This window comes from Peromyscus eremicus, chromosome 5 (assembly GCF_949786415.1).
Source record: "Peromyscus eremicus chromosome 5, PerEre_H2_v1, whole genome shotgun sequence".
NCBI lineage: Eukaryota > Metazoa > Chordata > Mammalia > Rodentia > Cricetidae > Peromyscus > Peromyscus eremicus.
The window spans coordinates 94429690-94450612 of NC_081420.1; positions in this window are offsets into that span (position 1 = coordinate 94429690).

The following is a 20923-nucleotide window of genomic DNA, read 5'->3' on the forward strand; positions in this document are numbered from 1 at the left end:
TTTCCCATGCCAAGGTCAACAGGGTCTATTATCCCAGGGCCAGCTGGACGACAGGGCCAGTAAGGGACAGGGTCCAGCTCTCTAGTGAGAGGGGGCAGCTCACCCTGGGCCAGTGAGGGGCAGGGCCAGCTCAGCAAGCCCAACTCATGTTTCAACACACAGTTCAACACATGATTTGCATGGGTCCTGTGGTAACATGGGCTATGGACATCAGTACAGATTCCAGTTGCAGCAGGACCATGGATCCAGATATGGCCAGCAGCAGCAGCAGCACGGGCCTCGATGTCACCATGGACCTGGATGGCAGCATATGCCTTTCAGACTGGCATGGACCCAGCAGCAGCATGGTCCCTGGACTCCAACATGGTCCAACAGGTGGCAATAGAGACCCCAAGCAGTCACTTGGCCCATGGTGACAACGGAGCCATAGACCTTAACACAGAGTGTGGCTGCAGCAGGGCCATAGACCCAGACAAGGCCCTTGGCAGCAGCCAGGCCTAGAAGACTCTATGGCCACAGTGACAGCCCAGGTCACTCAGGTCAACATGGCACCCACAGCTGGACATCCCTCAGATTCCACATGGTCACAGGTGGAGACCCAGAAGCTAGGCATCCTTGTGACTTTTTGTGGGAACTTGGGCCATGGACATAAACACAGACCCTGGCTGCAATAGGACCATAGACCCAGAAATGGTCCTTAGCAGTATTTTGGGCCTGGATGTCACCATGGCCCCCGGGTGACTGTGCAGGCCTCTCAGATTGGCTTTGCCCCAGCTGCAAGGTGGACCTTGGACAACAACATGGCAACAGCATGGTCCCAGGTGGTGTCACATACCTTGTGCATCTACATGGTCTTCAATGGTACCAGGAGCCATAGATATTAGCATAGGCCCTGGCTGCAGTAGGGCCACAGACCCAGACATGGTCTCCTGCTGCAGCCGTGGCCTGGACACCACCATGGTCCAGGAGGGAGCACAGTCCACCCTGATCTGTAAGGCCCTGGCTGCAGCTTGATACCCAGCCTTCAGTGGTAACAGGAGCCATTGACATCAACACAGGCCCTGGCTGTGGTAGGGCCAGGGCACCCAGCATCAGCTCAGATTGGTTGACACCCTGGCCACAGGTGACAGTGCAGTTCACTCAGATATGCATCACTCTGGGTGCAGGATGTCCCTCAGACACCAACATGGCCCCAGGTAGGGGCCCATATCTCTGGCACCCAACAAATCCTCAGTGGTAAACCAAACCCCTGGCATCCTCATGGCATTTGGTGGTGACAGGAGCCATGGACATTGACACAGCCTGCAGCTTCGGTAGCACCATGTACTGGACACAGCTCTTGGTAGCAGCCCAGGACTGGATGTCGCCATGGCCCCAGAAGGCAAGCAGGCCTCCCCTATCAGTCCGTTCTTCACTACCTTTGCATCTACAGATCCCCCTCTCTTCACAGGACTTGAACCTCTCTGCCTCTCTCCTTTCCAAACCCCTCTACACATTTGCTCACTGTAAAGGCGCCAGACCGCCCGGCAGTCCGTGCCAGACCCACCGGGGCACACTACCCCAGGTGGCGTGTGTGAGTCTATCATTGCTGCTCCCGTTTATATGCTTTAAAAAGCAGCATCTTTCTTCTCATTATGACAGTGGTAAATGGTTAATGGAGAAAATTCAGAAAAAAAAAATAAGTCTGCAGCACAGACATGAAAAATAAACAATCACTGGTCATCATATCATTTGGAGATAACAAGTCAAATGTGGGTATTTTCTTCCAGCGGCATGTGGGTACATGTGCATGATGTATGTGCAAGCTTGTGTGTATGAATGCAGGCATGCCTGTGCCACAGTGTGGATATGGAGGCGGAGGGCAAGCTCAGGGATTAGTCTGCGAAGCCTACCTTGTTTGAGTGTCTCTTGTTGTTTAGTACTGTTTTTGTCAGGTTTCCTGGCCTGAAAGTTTCTGGAAATTCTACCTGTCTCCCATCTTGCTAAAGGAATATTGGTATTACAGATGTCCAGCTCTATGTGGGTTTTGGGGATTCAAACTCAGGTTCTCATGATAAGCTGTTTCCATAGCCCACATCATGAGCTGTTTCCATAGCCCACAGTGTGTTTTCTAAAACTACGACTATACTGTTCACATTGCGTTGCTTCAACTATCGGCGCATCCTGTACAGTTTATTGTATAAACAACTTATCTTTGCCCCTTGCCCCACCTGCTTCCCACATGTGGACTTGATTTCTTGTCATTTTCCTGGATACCAGTTGCTTCTCATGATTCAAATACTTTCTCACTCTCCCCCTGTGAGGACTGAAGCTGGCCAGGTCCCTACTGTCCATGGAGAAATGTTAGAGACCAGGACTCAACATTGCCTCTTGGACTCACTGTGACTCTAAGTCGGGCTGAGCAAAGACGGAAGTTGGAGACCACAGAACGGACTAACCTCTCTCCCACTGGCTTCTTAGAGGACCCCTAGGACTGACTAATAGGTTAATTTTACGAATGTAGAAAAATCCATTTTGACTAATGGATGGTTCTTAGCTCCCTGTCTAAGGTGGTCTACTGCTTTAGAAGGGTATGACAACTGGAATGTCAGAGGGGTTAGGGAAGAAAGCAATGAGGTCATCAGATGCCAGAAGGTGTCAGTGTGATCTCAGCCCAGGATTTTAGGGATAGACAAGGTTACTTGAAGTCTAAGGCCACAACATCAAAAGGCTGGACATCCTGGAGGTACCTGTCATCTAGACAGCCCATGTCAGCTCCTTCTCAGTCCACAACACATGCACCTCCATAGTGGCAAACAAGTCCCAGAAAAGAACATGCTCACCTTAGATTTCCCATGATTAAGGATATAGAACCTACGTGGGTCTTGGGAAGGCAGTTAGCTGTCTAGGAAAATGGGTGGGCAAGTCACTTTGCTGAGCCATATCTGTCCTTACGGGTTGATACTCCTGCTCACCAGACACTTTTTGCTAGAATACTTTATGTGCCATTGAGAGAGAGGCCCTGAGTTCTCCCTTTCTAAGAATGAGGAAGCAGTTCATTATATTTTCACACTAATGAGATACAGAATAAATTTCTCTCATTGTTTTTTTTTCCTAGACACTCTTGTTCACTTACTGCAGACAGTCCTGATACCATGTCGTGCTGATGAGTATAATAGAGAAGTGAGTGGGGAGAGGGTTTGTGAGGATATGAAAAATGGCACCTCTGTTTTCTTCCTTAACTTAAAAATGAAAATGTACTTTCTGCAAATATAGAAGATGACAGGAATGTGTGCATAGGTAATTATAAGAATTTGACTCTCCATTTGCCTAGGGAAATCAGCTGTTTCAAAGAAGGCAGAAAGAATTACAGTCTCTTCGAACCTTTCTCCTGTTGATCACCTTCTCATTGCTGGCAGTGGGTTTTGCCAATTTCCTTTTCTCAGGAACTTTATGCTCAAGTCTGAACTCTCTTCACAGTGTTCCTGTGGAGGTACTGATTGCTCTTTCACAGAGAACAGAACAACTAATTCTGCCTTCATTGCAGGCATTCAGCATGATCAAACAAGCATCCCACCATCTCTACACCACGTGACTCTAGACAGATCCCCCCACCATCCAGGCTGGATCCCTCCCCTGCAGGTTGGAAATGATGGTGTTTACTTCACTGGACATTGGTGTGTGAGTGGAAGGTTGTGTGTGAAGAATGCAACACAGCTTGCCTGAGAAAGTACCTGGCTAGTGACAGTACTTGGTAAATGATACTGTCCTTTTCTCAGAACAGAATGAAAATTGTAGTGATATTAACAATGATATTTCCTATCATTTATTTATGTTGTAATATGTGCCAGGGATCTAGTCTGCAGGCTCTTCTTGAAGCTTAAGGATAAACAAATGAGGTGGGCATGACACACTGACTTTGAAAGTGATAAGTATGACTCCATTAGCTTAACTGTGACTACCAGAGCCATAAGTGGAAGCCAGATATATCTAACTTTCTAATGGATTAATTCAAGCACAAAACTAGACTACCTCTTCTTGAACAGTAGTTTTATCATTATGCTACAAAGAAGTGATTTGGGGGTGCTCTGTAACTTGAGGGCTGTCTTAGTGACCTTTCTGTTGCCATGATAAAATACCTTGACCAAAACAGCCTAAGGGGAAAAAGTTGATTTATTTCAGTTTACAGTTCCAGGGGATACTATCCATCACGGTGGGGAAGACACAGCATCAGGCAGGAGCAGGAGGCTGGCTGGTCATGTTACATAGACAGTTAAGAAGTAGAGAATGAGCAGGAAGTGAAGCCAAGCTCTAAAGCTTCAAGGGCCTCCCTCAGTGACCCACTTCTTACAGCAGGGTCCACCTGCCATATGCTAACCATTCTACAATGTTCCAAAACAGTGCCACAAGCTGAGGACCAAGTGTTCACACACACAAGCCTGTGGGAGATGTTTCACATTCAAGCCACAACTAGAATAACGTACACGTACATGTTAGAAATTCTCCCCTCTCCTCACAAGGGGACCACAGCCTAATTCCTTGTCATTGCACTCCATAGCAGGTAGACAACTAACTTTGGCTATAGCTAATTCCCCCAGCGAAGGCAGATGATAGAATCCTAGAGAGTCATTTCCCTAGGCCTCCTCTGTATTTCACCTGACCTCTCATTTCCTTGTCATACAAACTCAGACACCCAAGGAAGGTTGGCAAATGCCTTCAAGTGCATCTACTTCTGTGTGACATAGAAGGCTGATAAACTAAGCCTTGGAGATGGTCCTTCTCCATGACACAAACACATGCAGCTCCTTCTCTGAAGTCTGAGTCCACTCCTCTTCATTACTTGACCAATACACGCTATGGGACGGTCTTTCTGTATGCTGTGAATATGTGTTGCTCCCATTGGTTAATAAATAAAGCTGCTTTGGCCTATAGCGAGGCAGGATAAGAGCCAGACAGGAGATCCAAGCAAAGATACAGGAGGAAGAAAGGTAGGTGTCTGAGGAGACCCTGTAAGCCATCGCCTGGGAAGCAAGATGTAAAGGAACTCAGGTAAAGCCACGACATATGTGGTGATACATAGATGAATAGAAATAGGTTTATTTAAGATGAGTGAGCTAGTTAGCAAGAAGTCTGAGCCACAGACCAAACAGTTTGTAATTAATATAAACCTCTGTGTGTTTATTTGGGACTGAGCAGCTGTGGGACATAGGAAAAATTCTGACTACAAATACACAGTAGTGCTCCCTGATACGGAATGCACTGTGAATCCTTTCTTTGAATCTGTTAATTCCTCCTAGGATCACTTATGAAGGAAGCTGGGGATTTTCATGGTCAAGACAAGATACAAGAGGAATAAAATTAGTCTCTAATTAAGAGGGTAAACATTAAAATCACATATCCCAGATGATTATATACATGAGATATATGTGAAATATGTTCATGTAAGAAGGAGTGTGCTGTTCTATTATAAGAGTGAAGCATAGCCGGGCGGTGGTGGCACACGCCTTTAATCCCAGCACTCGGGAGGCAGAGCCAGGCGGATCTCTGTGAGTTCGAGGCCAGCCTGGGCTACCAAGTGAGTTCCAGGAAAAGGTGCAAAGCTACACAGAGAAACCCTGTCTCGAAAAACCAAAAAAAAAAAAAAAAAAAAAAAGAGTGAAGCATAAAGTCCTGGATTGTAAGCTGAGTCGAGAGATATGTTAGCTTCCTTTGGGGTGACCTTTGGGGTGGCTTATCATGAAGCATATTGAAAATCCAACAGTTATGGAAGAGAGAAATCTGAAATGGGTCTTAAGGATATAAAATCAATCAAGATGTAGGTAGATCTGGGATCCTCTTGGCTGCTCTAAGGGAAAACCCACTTCCTTGTCTTCTTCAGTTTCTAGACCTTTCTGCAAGTCTTAGCTCCTGGCTCCTGGCCAGTCATTGCACTGCCCAGACTCTGATTCTGTCACGGACATCCTCCTCTCTCTTGACTCCTTGTGTCCTCAGTAAGGACCACTGTGAATCCATGGGGGAGACTAAATCATCCAGGACAATTTCCTCATCTTGCCATCCTTAGCTTAGTCACACCAGCAGACTCTCTTTTCCTACCCACAAGTTTCAGTCTCAGTGTATAAACATCCTTAGGGAGGCCACTATTGTTTCTATTGCATGGAGTGAAAGAAGAATTGGAGAAAAGTCACACACAAAAAAAGATCATATTCAGAAGGCATGGAGGAAATTCAGTGGTAAGCATGTGGAAGTGGGCAGCTAGGATACATCCCCAGAATGTGCACTATGGATAGGCCTGGGGGTCAGATAAGATATGGTATGCTGGACCTAACGGGACATTGGGTGGGTTATCCTCGGGAATAGGTAGACTCAACTGGTAGTGTCTAATGTATACAATACCGGACTTTGCTGAGAGGACTGGGGAGGAAGGATGTAGGCAGGAAAGGGGTGGGCTTTCACTTCACAAAGATGATGGATGGTTCCTGGGATCAAATCTGAAATAGCAAAAATGGATTCTGGGAAATTACTACAATAAGAGGGAAAAAATGGTGGTGGCTAGCACTAGTGTGGTGAAATCAGATCCACAAGATGCTTAAGAGGTGGGGCTCACTGAGTTCTCTGTATGCTTTGTTGGTAGAGGATTGAGAGATTTAAGGGTGACTTCTAGACTCTCAGTACGAACATCTCGATGTTCACAGAAATACCTACACAGAGATAGGTAGCTTTAAAGGGGTAGAGGGTGTTTGGGTCAAGAACAGTTAGTGGGCTAAGTTTCAGCTCTAGCTTGAGTTGTCATTCACGTTAGCTGTTGAGTAGACACACTGATATAGTGTAAAAGTCTAGGATGAACCTCTTTTGGAGAGGTTTATTCAAGTAGGCAGGTACTCTGTAAAGTGAATGTGATTTGGAACCAAACTTCTACTTAAATCTTACTTTTATTTTTACACCAACTCATCATTAGCCTGGATCAAGCAACATAAATCCTCAGAGTCTTCATTTCTCCATCTCAAAATGAGTAGTGAAATGTTGTGCCATGTTGGGAATGATAGATTGTTTCAAGGGCCAAATTAAAAAGAAAAGGTTGTCTGCAGCCATCCTACCCTGACCATACTTGGTCTCTGATGGTAAGCAACGCCCACAGTAGTTAGCGTTTGGATGGGAGATCAACTGGTAGTACCAGCTGCTGTAGAATTAAATGTAAAATTTTTAAAAAGTTTAAATTCTTTATACCTATTAAATGTTTGTTGAATGTTATGCTTATGTTTTAAAAATAGGAATTATTATCAGTATACCCAAATTAAAAGGGGACACGTCATTATTGGTTGCAAAATAACTTGTATTACAGCTACTGTTTTGTCCTACTTTCTCCTTATGTGACTAAATAATTCCATCTTCCACATCTTTTTTGAGAGTCCGTGTTCTAATCCTTTAATCATTTCTAGGAATGGAGGGCTAATCCTGGATAGAACTGCCAGGAGAGTCAGAGTGTTCAGAGGCATTCATGAGGTAGAGGAGGGCCAAAACCTGTTTGCTATGGAGCTGGTGGAGACCAGGAAGATTTGCCACGAAGCCATGTTGTTTATGTGCATCTCCCACCTGCCTTACAAGATGGGTATGGTTTTTTTTTTTTTTTTCATTTTGTAGATAGGAAGCAGATTTCAAAAATTTAGGCTAAAATTTGAATCCATGGGCTCACATATCTATCTTTTGCTAGACTCCACTCTAGTGATTAGTATACCTTCACATGGTTTTGTTTTAACTCTAACTACTGGATATTTTTAAAAATCCGATGCACCAAACTTTTTTTTTTCCTGAGAAAGAAAGCAAATACATTACTCTGTATCCTGGATGGACTAGAGAGTGTGGGCCTCACTGTGCAACAGGACTTGAAGCAGAGGCAGATGGAGAGTTTGAGTAAGTACCTTCCAGAGGAGAGTTCAAGTCATAGCAAAACTTATGAGTCAGTGGAGTAGGAAGCGGGATGTGAGAGTGCCAGTGCCCCACCCCCAGTTCTTTCATTATATATAGTCATTGTTCATGATATTGTGACACAGGGAAATCTTAACATAAATATATATTGAGCATACCCCCCAGCTCCCTACTTTCACCTTTCTCCCCTGTCCCCTTTTCATTAGCTGCTTTTTTTGTTTGTTTGTTTGTTTCCAGGAAGGAGAAGTTTTAGGATACCCATTGATCTTGTGGCAGAATTGTGCTAGGGAGTGGGGCAGCCATAGACTGTAGGGCCTGGGCTTAGTGGCTGCATCCAGAAGCCTCCTATGGACAGGAGGAGTGAGACTTTGATGCCTTTCCCCCTGGAGGTGCTCATCCCACTGACTCTGTTTGGAGAAGAATCTGACTGTCTGGCACTCACTGGTGATTTTACTGAGCCCCCCTATGCTAGAGAGCAGCTCTCTGATAAATGAAAACATTTCTGCAGTTGTTGATTTTGTACTCTGAAGCTCCTGTAAGATATAGTTATGTATTCCTTAAACCGAACTAAATGATTCCTTTCAGTGTCATTTCTGTTATAAAAAAAAAAAAGAAAGAGAAAGAAAAAAGAAGAGATTCAGAAATGGCAACGACTCCCTTTTGCAGCATTTCAGATGCAGAGAAAATCCATAGGAGCAATTAATGTGCATTCTGCAGTCTGAGGGGCACTTTCACATCCTCCTTCCTACTCCACTGACTCATAATTTTTGCTATGACTTGAACTCTCCTCTGGAAGGTACTTAGTCAAGCTCTCCATCTGTCTCTACTTACGTCTTGTTGCACAGTGAGGCCCATGCTCTCTAGACCATCCAGGATACAGAGTAATGCATCCCATTTGCTTTCTTTCTCAGGAAAGAAAAAGATTCAGTGCATGGAATTTTAAAAAATATCTAGTAGACACGTGCATTGTCTGGGATGCATGCCCTTTGTAGTAATCTGGCTTCTTCCTTGTTCACTTCAGGTTCTCCTAATGTCTTACACCTTGACATGGTTCCTGAGGTGACATTTTGCTGTCTAGATGTAAAATAAGACCCTGACACTCGCTTTGCATCTGGGTGGAAGTTGTTACTGCAGCCTTTGCAGCTCAGGAAGGCGTAGGAGAAGAATTCATCTTTGCATGATTTATTCCTAAAGCCTATTGTAAAAAAAAATGCTCCTGATAATTTCAAGTTCATATCAGATTTTCTGCCATTCAGAGAAAGGACAATTTGGGCAAATAAGTGCTCATTAAAATTTATTTAGAGGGAATATTTTCCATTAGGGTGTTTCATTATTTAAGAAGAAAATAGAAGCCTATGCAAGTACTATATAATGCTCACACAAACATGGCATTTCAGATAAATTACATTTAATTTAGATAAACGTGTTTGGGTTTGGAAGACCAATTGATTCTAGTGGATACTGTAGTCGCATAATTATAAGCCAGGTTGAAAGAAATTGTTAAAAACAGGGATGAGCCCGAAGCAATCCACCAGCCAGACTTGAGAAAATTATCCTACACTGCTCTAATTGCTTTTCTTTTTGCAACTGTAGTTTGGAACTCCATACTGTGGAGAGGGTCTGACTGCATTGCTATGAACCTGTCGATGGCTAAGGTAGTTGTGGTTAAATATGGAGGGATTGAAAGCCTGATGGATACAAGCTGTGCCTCAAGGCTCCACATCCCATCATGTTTAAAGGAATGGAAAGAGGATTTGGCCACAAGTGTGCAACTATGCAGTATTGGTACCAAAACATTGCTCTAAGGGGTTACATTTTTTCACCTACATGTTCTCCTTGTAAACTATTTCACACAGCAAATTCTGAAGATGCTCATTTTGTATCTCAAAGTTCTTTTCCCAGATATGCTGAATGTCTTCTCTCTCCAAGTCTCTTCACTGAGAAGAGAGTCCATTGGCTTCCTCATGTTACCTAAATATGTGTTCTACACATAGGTTCAGGGTTACACCCTCTGTTTTCCTTTATCTCCTACAATTCTTTGGAAATCTAGCATATTTCATGAATTTTTACTCATTTTACCTCTCAGGATGCATGTGGCTGGCTATTTTTACCTTGATTCTCAAAAGTCTCTGTCTTTTCTTACTTCCCAGGCTTTGCATTTGTTACCTACTGAGCCAGCCTAGGCATGAGAGTAGCCCTGGTAGAGAGAACGCTGCCAACTCATTTATAGGCATAGACATTGGTCAAAGGAGGCTATTAATGTCCAGAGTCCCAATTTCATGAAGACTACCTTACAGGGAATATTGATGTTAAAATAGGATAATGAGGGGCTAAAGAGATGACTCAGGGATTAAGAGCACTTGTTGCTCTTGCGGAGGACCTGGGTTTGGTTCTCAGCACCCACATGGTGGCCTTCAAAAGTCTATAACTCCAGTTCCAGAGGATCAGACACCCTAACCTGACCCCTGAGGGCACCAGAAGTGTACAACTAGTATACATGCACACATACAGGCAAAACAATCACTCATAAAATAAACAAATATAAATTTTTAAATGAGATAATAAATAGATAATGGAAGTATGTTTCTATTGATTTGACAAACATGGATTCTGCAGGTTCTTTGTGCTGCAGACCAGAGTATTTCCTGGTCCTTGATGTCATTATGCTCCAAGGCTGCAGGTAGAATGAGATTAACAGTCAGAAACCAGAGTGACACCATCAAACCCTTCAATGTTTCCTTTATTCAATGCATTTAATGGAATGTTTACTTCTCCAGTATTCAGCTGTGCATATGATCAGCATTTATTTACATTTCTAAGTGAGTGATGTGCCAAGGTTTCGAGCAATTGAATGACAAGAGTTAAATCAGGCTCTTGTTTCACACAAAGAAGAGCTTAGGGAAGGCTTTTATCTGTATGTCACTAGGCATGTGGTAGGCTCAAGCTTCACCTATCCTATTCATGGAGTGGTGGCCAGAATGCTTAAGATGTGAAGGATTTGCTCACTCACCTGAAATGTACAATTGGCGAAAAAAAAACGGTATTATTTTCTCTCATCTTATTTTACAAATTAACTAACAGCTGGGTAACTCAAATAAGGCCTATCAGTTAAAAGAGTTTTAGTTCTTTTAAATCACTTTAAAATCTACTTCTTTTAAATCACTCTTCTGTTTTTTAGACTTGAGGATTAAACCTAGGGTTCTATATATGTCATGGAAAGAACTCTAGTACAGGGTTTTGCTCTTTGCTTTTAAAGATCTTCATTTTAAAATCTGTGTATATGTTAATATACACACACACATATGTACATGCATGCATGTGTGTGTGTACAAGTGTACCCATGTCTGTGCAGACACCAGAAGGTGTCAGATCCCATGGAGCTGGAATTACAGGAGGCTGTGGAACCCTTCTCCCTCCACTCATTGTGGGCACTAGAAACCAAACTGGGCTCCTCTTCAAAGTGTTCTTGTTGCTGAGTAATCTTTCCAGCCCAAGCCTTCACTCTGAGAAATTTTTTTGTGGGAGTCTGTCAGAGTCCAGCTCTGACCTGTTCCCACCTATCGAAGAGTTCTTGGGTGGAGGAGAGAGGAATGAGGGAATATTAGGTAGAAAGATAGAAAGAGACAATAAGAAAGACAGAGACACAAGATAGCTTTGGGATGGACCTGGGTCAATACCCAGTCACCCAGAGATTTATTCAAAAGGGCTTTTTATAATATGCCAAGGGGAGAGGCAAAAGACCTCCTCCTTGCAAGATCAAAGCACACCGTACAGCCAAGTGTAGACCTTTCCAAACACCTGGTAACCATGCCCATGACCAAATCATCCCATTATGCAGCCCTGCTGGGTAAAGTAAGCCCAGATTCTCTGACCCTGAGTGAGGTTTCACCAAGAAGCCTCTGTGGGCCACCACAATTATTTATATATTTATTTCTGCAGGTCCATAGTAGCTGTTATTAACTGTCTTTGATTCTTCAGAAAAACAAATTGATAGTGATATGTAGATATAAACTTTTCAGAAAAAATCATCACAAAGAAAAATAAAGAGGAATTGAAGTATCTAATTACCCCAAGGTAACTCTGTGAAATTCGAAGCTCTCGGTCCAATACTTCCGCTTGATCATTCGTGGTCCTATGACAGAAGCTTGGTGATTCTTGCATTTGTATATTGCCACTGTGGTGGCTAATCTTGGTTGTGTCAACTTGCCTTTGGGTTGAATCAACTAAAGCCCAAGATGCCGGGCATTCCGGTGAGGGAGATTTTTGATTATATTCTTTGAGGCAGGAAGACCCACCCCAAATGTGGGCAGCACCCTCTGGTGGTAGCCCAGATAGAAGGACACAGAGAAGAAGGAAACTTGGCATTGGCCTGCTTGCCTGAACTTTCACTGGCAAGTCCATCTACCCTTTTACTGCGGCATTCCTTCAACAACCTCTTTGCAATTTCAAAATAGGATGAAGACCAGAAGTTCTCCAGGAATCCTCCAGGGCTTCAGGGCCAGATTGAAACTACTGAGACACTGGGTCTTGTGGACTGAACAATTACTAGATTCTAGACCTCTCCAGTATGAGACAGCCATCATTGGATTACCCAGGCCTGTAAGCTGATCTAATAAAGCCCCATATAGTCTTTCTATTGGCTTGGTTCCTTCTGAGAACCCTGACTAACACAGCCGCCTTCCTATAAACTTGGCTCTGCATTCTCGTGCTCTTGTACAGAATTCAGACTGAGAAAACAAGAGAGAAATTCTAGAATTTTTCTATGAGATAGTTAAGTGGCACATTTCTCTCCTGATGCCTTAGGGCATCTTCAGATACCTATATTTTCTGGTTTATGTACTAGTATATGTTTAGTTTTAGTTTTTCAAACCTTAACTTTAAGACTCAGCATGGGCTTTATCCTCACATGAGCTGCTCATTAAAGTCAAGCATTATTTACTTTATTCCTGGGAGGTTGTTATGTTTAATTCTACTGCAGAATTTGACATTCATCCTTGGTAAGATTCAGAGCAGTTCCATTCATTGTGAATGCAGACAGGGTAGGGGACGGGAGAGAAACAAGACAAGTAGGTGCATGCTCTTATTTGTAACAAGTTTTATTTCTCTTCAATCTGAGTTTTTAAAAATGCACCTTTGATTTTTTTTTAAGTGGTTAGGAAAAGAAATGTAGGCGCTTAATAATAGAGCATGGGTTTAATATGTGTGAGGCCCCAGATTCAAGGTCTAGCCCCCTCGAGCCCCTTGGAAAAAAAAAGTCAAAAAAAAAAAAAAAAAGAAAGAAAATACAAATACCCAAAGAAAAACGGGACACTATTGTCCACAGAATTATGGAGAAAGTCCTGGTAGGTGTAGCAAACTTCACCGCTATCAGTGATCACTTCCTGAAAGTGAAATCACACATGATTTAGGCTGATTAAAGAACAGCACACTTATTCACAGAGACCAGGAATGAAGAAAGATGACTATTTGTTTGAAAGCATGATTACTGCTTTTTGAAATGTATGAACTGCCAGGTCATTTAGTTGAGATCCTGTAAAGTGAATTCCACATTGGTAATAACATGTGTATTTGACTAAAAATTGAACTAAAGGCTACTAAAATAATCTGCTATCAGGACTTCACTTATAGCAAAATGATCTATTGGTATTTTAAACTGTCACTCAGGCAAAAGTCACTGTTCTTTTTTCTTTTAGATTTTTTTTTATTTTTTAAAAAATTATGGAAATGTGTGTTGAAGTCTGTGTATGTGAATGCAGATTCTTTCTAAGCCAGAAGAGGGCGTCAGATTCCCTGGAGCTAGCTGGAGTTGTAAACCATCTAATGTGGGTACTGGGAACCAAACTCAGGTCTTCTGCAAGAGTAGTATGAGAGCTTACCCTTTGAGGCATCTTCCCATTACTTTTAGGGGGAAAATGCTATGATGAAGTTTTATCCATAACACTCTAAGAATTTATGAGTTGTAAATTCAAGAAAAAATGTCTAGTGGTGATAAAACAGCTGATAACAAAAAGCTGGCAAACAAGGACTTTAGAAAGCTGCATAATATTTGACAATAAAACAAAATAAATATAAAACAGAAAATTTCAGTGAGAAATTATGATCTTAATAAATGAAATCAAGATCAAACGACTGTCCTAAAAATAACAAAACACAGTATTTGAAATAAGAAACTCAGATAAAGGAATTGACTTCAGAATGGACACAATAACAAAGAGTAGTAAATGCAGAGAATTCAGAGTAGATATTAAAGTATGTGAAGAATAGAGGAATAATGAACAAAGAGACACACAGCCTCCCATGTGATCAGAAAAAGTGAGGGAGGATGTAGAATGTAAGCATAACTGGAAACCCAGAGAACACGGGAAAACCCAGAAATCACATTTAAAAAAAAAATAATAAAAGCCAGGACTCCAAATCCAATGGCAGATCTTGTTTTACTGATCAAGTACCTCAACAAGGTCTGGAGAGATGGCTCATTGGCTAAGAGCACTTGTTCTCCCAGAGGATCTGGGTTAGACTCCTACCACCCACAGGACAGCTCACAGCTGTCTGTAACTCCAGTTCCTGGGGCTCTGATGCCCTCTTCTGGCCTCTGCAGGCACTAGGCACACAGGTGGTGCACAGCTATGTATGCAGGCAAAACACCCATACACATAAAAATAGATAAATAAAAACAAAACCAAAATAAAAAGAACTCCAATGAGTACTGACTTAAATAACTGCATAGAGCACCATTCCCCAGCACATTATGCTTACCACTAAACTCCAAAGACAAAAAAAACTCAAAAGTCTAACAAGAAAAGAAAGGCCACTTTGAAGGGAGCAAGGATAAAACTGACAACTAACTTTCTAAACAGTCTGGAAACAAGAAAATGAATGGAATATTTATAGGACCAAAAATAAAAATATCCCACAAACTGACAGTGTTATTTAACAAAATAATGTCCAAAAATGAAAAACAAATGGAGATATTTCTTACTACAAAACAATGAGAATTTAGCACTGATATATTAATCTTCTCCATAGGAAGTACTAACAGGAGTTCCATTGGCTTAAAGGAAGTAATCTTCGTTGGAAATGTGGGCATGTAGTAAAGAATAAACAGCCCATGAATAAGAAGATAGGAAAAAAATACAGATTTTTAGCAACTGGAGGACTAGATTCACAGAGAAAATAGCAGCAACAGCTTAAAGCCATTAGATAAGTGGATTTAAACTTTTGGTGGCTACAAGCACAATTCAGGAGATGGAGTAAGTTCAGGTTTGCCTCAGTGAATACAAGCACAACAATTCAGAGAAGACTAGAGGCTGAATGTGTTAAAACTTAAGTAGAGGTTGATGGAAAGGAGCTGCCATGAGATTACCCTGAAGGGGAGACTTATCAGGGTAAGTGCTGTAGGAGGAGTACAGGTCTTCAGGTCCTCAGCATTATGATGCCACAATTCTCATGGTAATGGCATAGTGTGCATTTTGATGTCACAAGGGAACACTGTACCGTCAACATGGCGCATTATGATGTTGTAAAACACAGTGGCATCACAATGGGGCATTGTATCACAATGGCATCTGTAGCTTCAATGGGTAATGTGATGTTACAGTGGTGCATTGTGATGTTACAATAAGATATTTGTAATAATAAAACTTTTTTTTATTATACTGGGATATTGTGATGACACAACCTGGAAAAATAGGGTACGCTGACATCACAAGGAGGACTGTGACATCACAATTTACCACTGTAATTGTAAAATGGAACACTGTAATGATTAAGTTGACCATTTAATATAACAATTCAGCCTTGTGATGCCATAATTCAGCGTTGTTATATCACAATGAAGCATTATTATGTCACAATGGGCATAATGGTGTCACAATTTAGCAGTATGATGTCAAAACAGTATCACAATGCCACAGTGGAGTATTATGATGTCACGATAGAGCATTATATTGCCACAATGGGATATTGTGCTGTAAGAAATATTCATGGTGGTGTTACAACAGAGCATTGTACTACAACGGGGCATTGCAAAAGCAAAATGGAGCATTAAATCCTCAAAATTCACCTTTGTGATTGCCAGAGGCCATGGGAGTATACAGCAGATGACAACTAGTATTCAACAGGTCAACTCACCAGATTAATGGTTCTCTGATGGGGAGCCCCACTCAGTAAAGACTGTGGGGTCACTGACTGTAAACGACCGATTGTTTCTGTCTGTAGTTTTTCTCATGTGCCACTGCATTTCATCCCTAAAAACACTATGGGTGTTTTCCCACTGCTTTTGTGTCTCTCTCATGTAAATATTCTGTTTATTGGACACATTTATAGCTGTGGATGGTCAGGAAGATGGTTTCTGCTTAAGCTGTATAATTCTGATGAGTAGAAATAATACTAGGATGTTTTTCATACTCAGACTGACATAGGAAAATAACTGTATTCTCAGCTACAAAGACAGCTTTTTACACATTTAGCTAAGACCTCAGAGCAAATCCAAAATAAACTAGTTGCTCCTGGAGATGAATTGCACAAGAGCAAATTTCCAGGTGTTTTTTTGTTGAACCAAAGCCAGGCTGATAACATTAAGACATAAACTCCACACAGCAGTTGACCTTCTGCACAGGCTCCTAGCCTCAAGGTCCAGTCAACTGTTTATTGTTTAAGTCCTGCATTTAAATGTCATTTTCTGTCTGGGAATACTAACCACTCAGAGCTACATATTTACTTTATTCACCATGCCTGGTCAGTGTGACCTCCCTAGCCTGAGAGAAGCCGTGTTATTCCTTAAATGTATCAGAATGGCTGTCTCTTACTGACTTAAGAAATGCTTTGTGACCCTGAAAATGTAACTGATATTTGTCCAGAGTTTTGGCTGTGGAGACAGAGATGTTTGTAGGGCAGAGATGTGTGTGTAGAGGAGAATGAGTGAGTGAAAAAGCATATCAGTGAGTGAGGCAGTAGTGAGTGAGTGACTGAGTGAGTGAGTGATGTAGAGGAGAGATGCAAGTTATGAGTGAAGATATGTAGCAGGGTAGAGAGAAGAAGTATGTGTAGAAGAAGGAGTTGTAGCTGTGCAAGCAGATGTAGCAGAGTGTGTAGACATGTGTGGCTGTGTAGAGATGGGGGTGGGTAGAAGAGAGATATGTAGAGAGAAGGTATGTAGCTGTTGAGGAGAGATGTGTGGATAGAAGAGAGAGCTATGTAGATGAAATGTATAGGTGTATAGAAGAAATACAGATTTTTAAAGATGAAGTAAAAGAGAAAGTTACCATCAGAAAGTGTGTGTTTCCTTATTTACCCCTCAGATAGGAAAGTCTAGCACTTGCCATATTCATGGACTTTTTGCATATGCCATGTTGTGATGGCACAGAAGATCATTGTGATGTACCAATGAAGCATTGTGATGTCATATTGGGCTTTGTGATGTCACAAATTCACACCATACCATTAAAACAGAACATTGTTAAGTCATAATGTTCATTGGTGGGGCCTTGTGAGGATTAATGCAGCATTGTGAATGTGAGACTTGTGATGCCAAAAGTCACACTGTGATGACAGAGTTCTTCAGTTTGATGTCATGGTGATACATGGTGATACTGCCATTAATTTCAGCATGTTGATACTGCAATGAAGCATCTGATTTCAAAAAGCATCATTGTGATGTTACAGTGGGGCATTTGATGAGACAATGTATCACTTTGGAGTCACAGTGCAACTTCATGATACTATTTATTCTTGAGATGCCACAGTGAACCATTGTACTGTCACAATGCAGCATTTTCATTTAAATTTGGGGTATTATGTCACAGTGGTGGCTTGTGATGTCAAGTGAGCATTGTGCTGTTGTCAGAATGGCACATTGTGATACCTCAGTTCAGAAATGGTTAAGGCACAATAGAGCCATTGTATGGTGATATTTTATTTGTACTGAAATATGATTTTAATTGTATGTTAATAAATAAAGTTGCCCGGGGGTTAGAGCTATTAGCAAGCCATAGGAAAGCTGGGCGTTGGTGGTGCACACCTTTAATCCCAGCACTTGGTAGGCAGAGCTATATAGATCTCTGTGTGTTCAAGGATACAGCCAGCATTGGAGAGACAAGACTTTAATCTCAATACCAACCATAGAAGACCTGGAGGTCTATACAGACAGGCAGTGACGAGGCAGTCGTGTGGTTGGTTTTACAACCAATGAGAAGGCAGAACAGAAAGTCTATATAAAGATAAACAGACAGGAAGTAGCTCTCTTTTGGAAAGGTCTCTTGGCTGAAGAGGCTAGCTGCAGCAGGCAGGTAAGGCTCTTAGCTCAGATCTCTTGGCTTTCGTCTTTGCATTGGCTCTGTGTTTCTTATTTAATAAGATGGTTGGTTATGTCTACACCATTGTGATGATGCTATGGGGCATTGTGAGGTGATCACACTGAAGTATTGTGATGCCACAGTGAGTGCATTGTGGTGTCATTGGGGGCCATTGTGTTGATACAATAGACCAACTTGATGGCTCATTTGAGCATTGTAATATAATAATTCAGCTTTATTAAGTCACAATTAAATTTTATGATATCATAAGGGAGCATTGTTATGCCAGTGGGGCATAGTTATGTCATAGGTGACTTGTGGTGTCACAATGGAGCATTTTGATATTACAGTAGAGCATTATGGTGTGTCACAATGGATGTTGTTCTGTCAATGGACACTTTGATGTCTCAGTGAGATATTGTGCTGTAATAAGAGTGCATTATAATCTGATGATGTGGCATTGTGATGTCACAATTAGGCACTCTGTATCACAGCTGGGCATTGTGATAAGTCAGTAAGGCATTGTCATGGTATTGTGAAACTTTGCAATGCTACAATGAATATTGTGATGGATCAGTGTAACAGTTTGATATCACAATGGGACATTGCTATGAAGGAACATGATGATTTCACTGTGGTGTATTGTGCTGTCTTAATGTGGTGCCATAATGGGACATTGTTATGTCAAGTGGAGACTGTGGTATCACATTGCTCAGAGACATAGCCACCATGTAGAAGATGATGTTGTCTCTAAAGGGAAAGAGGGAACTTTCCATTCAAATCCTGAGAACAAGGGGATTTCTGACTCTTACAGGCCTTTGAGGGGTTGAATAATCTTCATACCACATGATCTAGCATGGCCAGGTCTACAGGCCAAAGAGCATGGAGGCATGAGGTGGGACCATAAACTTAATCTTGCAGATGCAAGGGGAAGGTTCTGCAGCACAACATACTCTCTTTACAACTCTGAGAGAGAGAGAGAGAGAGAGAGAGAGAGAGAGAGAGAGAGAGAGAGAGAATATTTCTGCATGAGAGAGCTGCAGGATGGCATGGCAAATAAGTGAAAACATATATACATAGTGAAGTCAAAACCCTCTGGGAGGGAGGAGTAAACAGCTGTCTTTTTGTTGTGGGAGGCGCCTTGAGATGTCCCAGGGATCTGGAAGGCCTTGTTCAGATATTTGCTTTGGTTTCTTACTCTGGCTTTTTATTTTTCAACTTGCTTTTCAGTTTGGGATAACTTCTTTTCAGCTCACCTTGTCTACTCCACAGGGTCCTCTGATGAGCATTCAGAACTTAATCTCTGACTTTCCCCTCATAGAATGGGCATCTGACACTTCTTTTCTCTGATGCTGATTTCATGCCCTTTCTACTAGAGATTTTAATTAATCAGTATAACATGTAACAAAATAGCATATGTGTACAATAAATTAGTATATATATATATATATATATTTTTCTCTTCTTAATTCTTTATCTGCTATCTGTACAATTAAGTTATCTTTGAACATCATTCTTTCATTTGTTTATGTGTGTTGGGTAAAGTCTTATTACTATATAGCCCAGGCTGGCCTTGAATACATGGTTTCCCTTCCTACTAAGATTGGAATTATAAGTATGTGTCCCCATGACTGACACTGAGTCCCCTCCCTTTCCTCCTCCCTCCCCTCTCTTCCTTTCCCTTCTACACTCTTTCTTCCTGTCTTGGTGTCCAGTGTCAAGGACACAACCCTACCCCCTCCAGGCATGTTAGGTAGAAACTCCAACACTGATCTATATCCTCAGCTCAGACTCATTTGTTCCATGACAGAATTTCCTTTTATTTTAGTTTTTGTTGTTGTTGTTGTTGTTGTTTTGGTGGGGAGGGGCATGACACCTTACTTTCTATACAAAGATAAACAACATGTTAAGGACAATAAAAGCCAAATAGACTGACATGAATCTGGAAATGGATATACTTCTTTGTCATGGTTAGTCTTCATTATTGACTTGACTGGATCAGAACCAGCATGAAACACACCTCTAACTCTGCCCATGAGGGTTCTGACCACAGGGGTCTGTCTATGAGGGTTCTGTTCCCAAGGGTGCTGTGGGATAATGTTTTTTGTACATTGGTTTAATAAAACACTGATTGGCCAGTAGCCACGCAGGAAGTATAGGTGGAGCAAGCAGACAAGGAGAATTCTGGGAAGAAGAAGGGCTGAGTCAGGAGTCACCAGCCAGACACAGTGGAGGCAAGATGACAAGGCAGAACTGAGGAAAGCTACCAAGCCACATGACTAAACGTAGATAAGAATTATGGGTTAATTTACGTGTAAGAGCTAATCAGTAATAAGCCTGAGCTAATGACTGAGCAGTTATAATTAATATAAGCCTCTGTGTGTTTACTTGGGGACACGAGTGGGAGAGATTTGTCCTGACTGCCGGCCAGCCAGAACACAGGAAAACTTCCAACTACACAAGGGCTCTGTCCATTAGGGCTCTGTCCATGAGGGCTCTGCAACAGAAACTGAACTGAAGATTAAAACCTTGTCCTGAGTGTGGTGGCACCATTGCATGGGCATTCTTCTCTCTTTTCTTGTGTCTAGCTCCCTCCTGCTCCTGCTGCTATGCCCCTCTTGCCATGATGGACTATACCCATAAACTGCAATCCTTCCTTAAGGGGCTTTTGTCAGGTAACTGTGGCAACCACAGCAAGAAAAAAACAAAAACAAAGAAGACACTCCTCT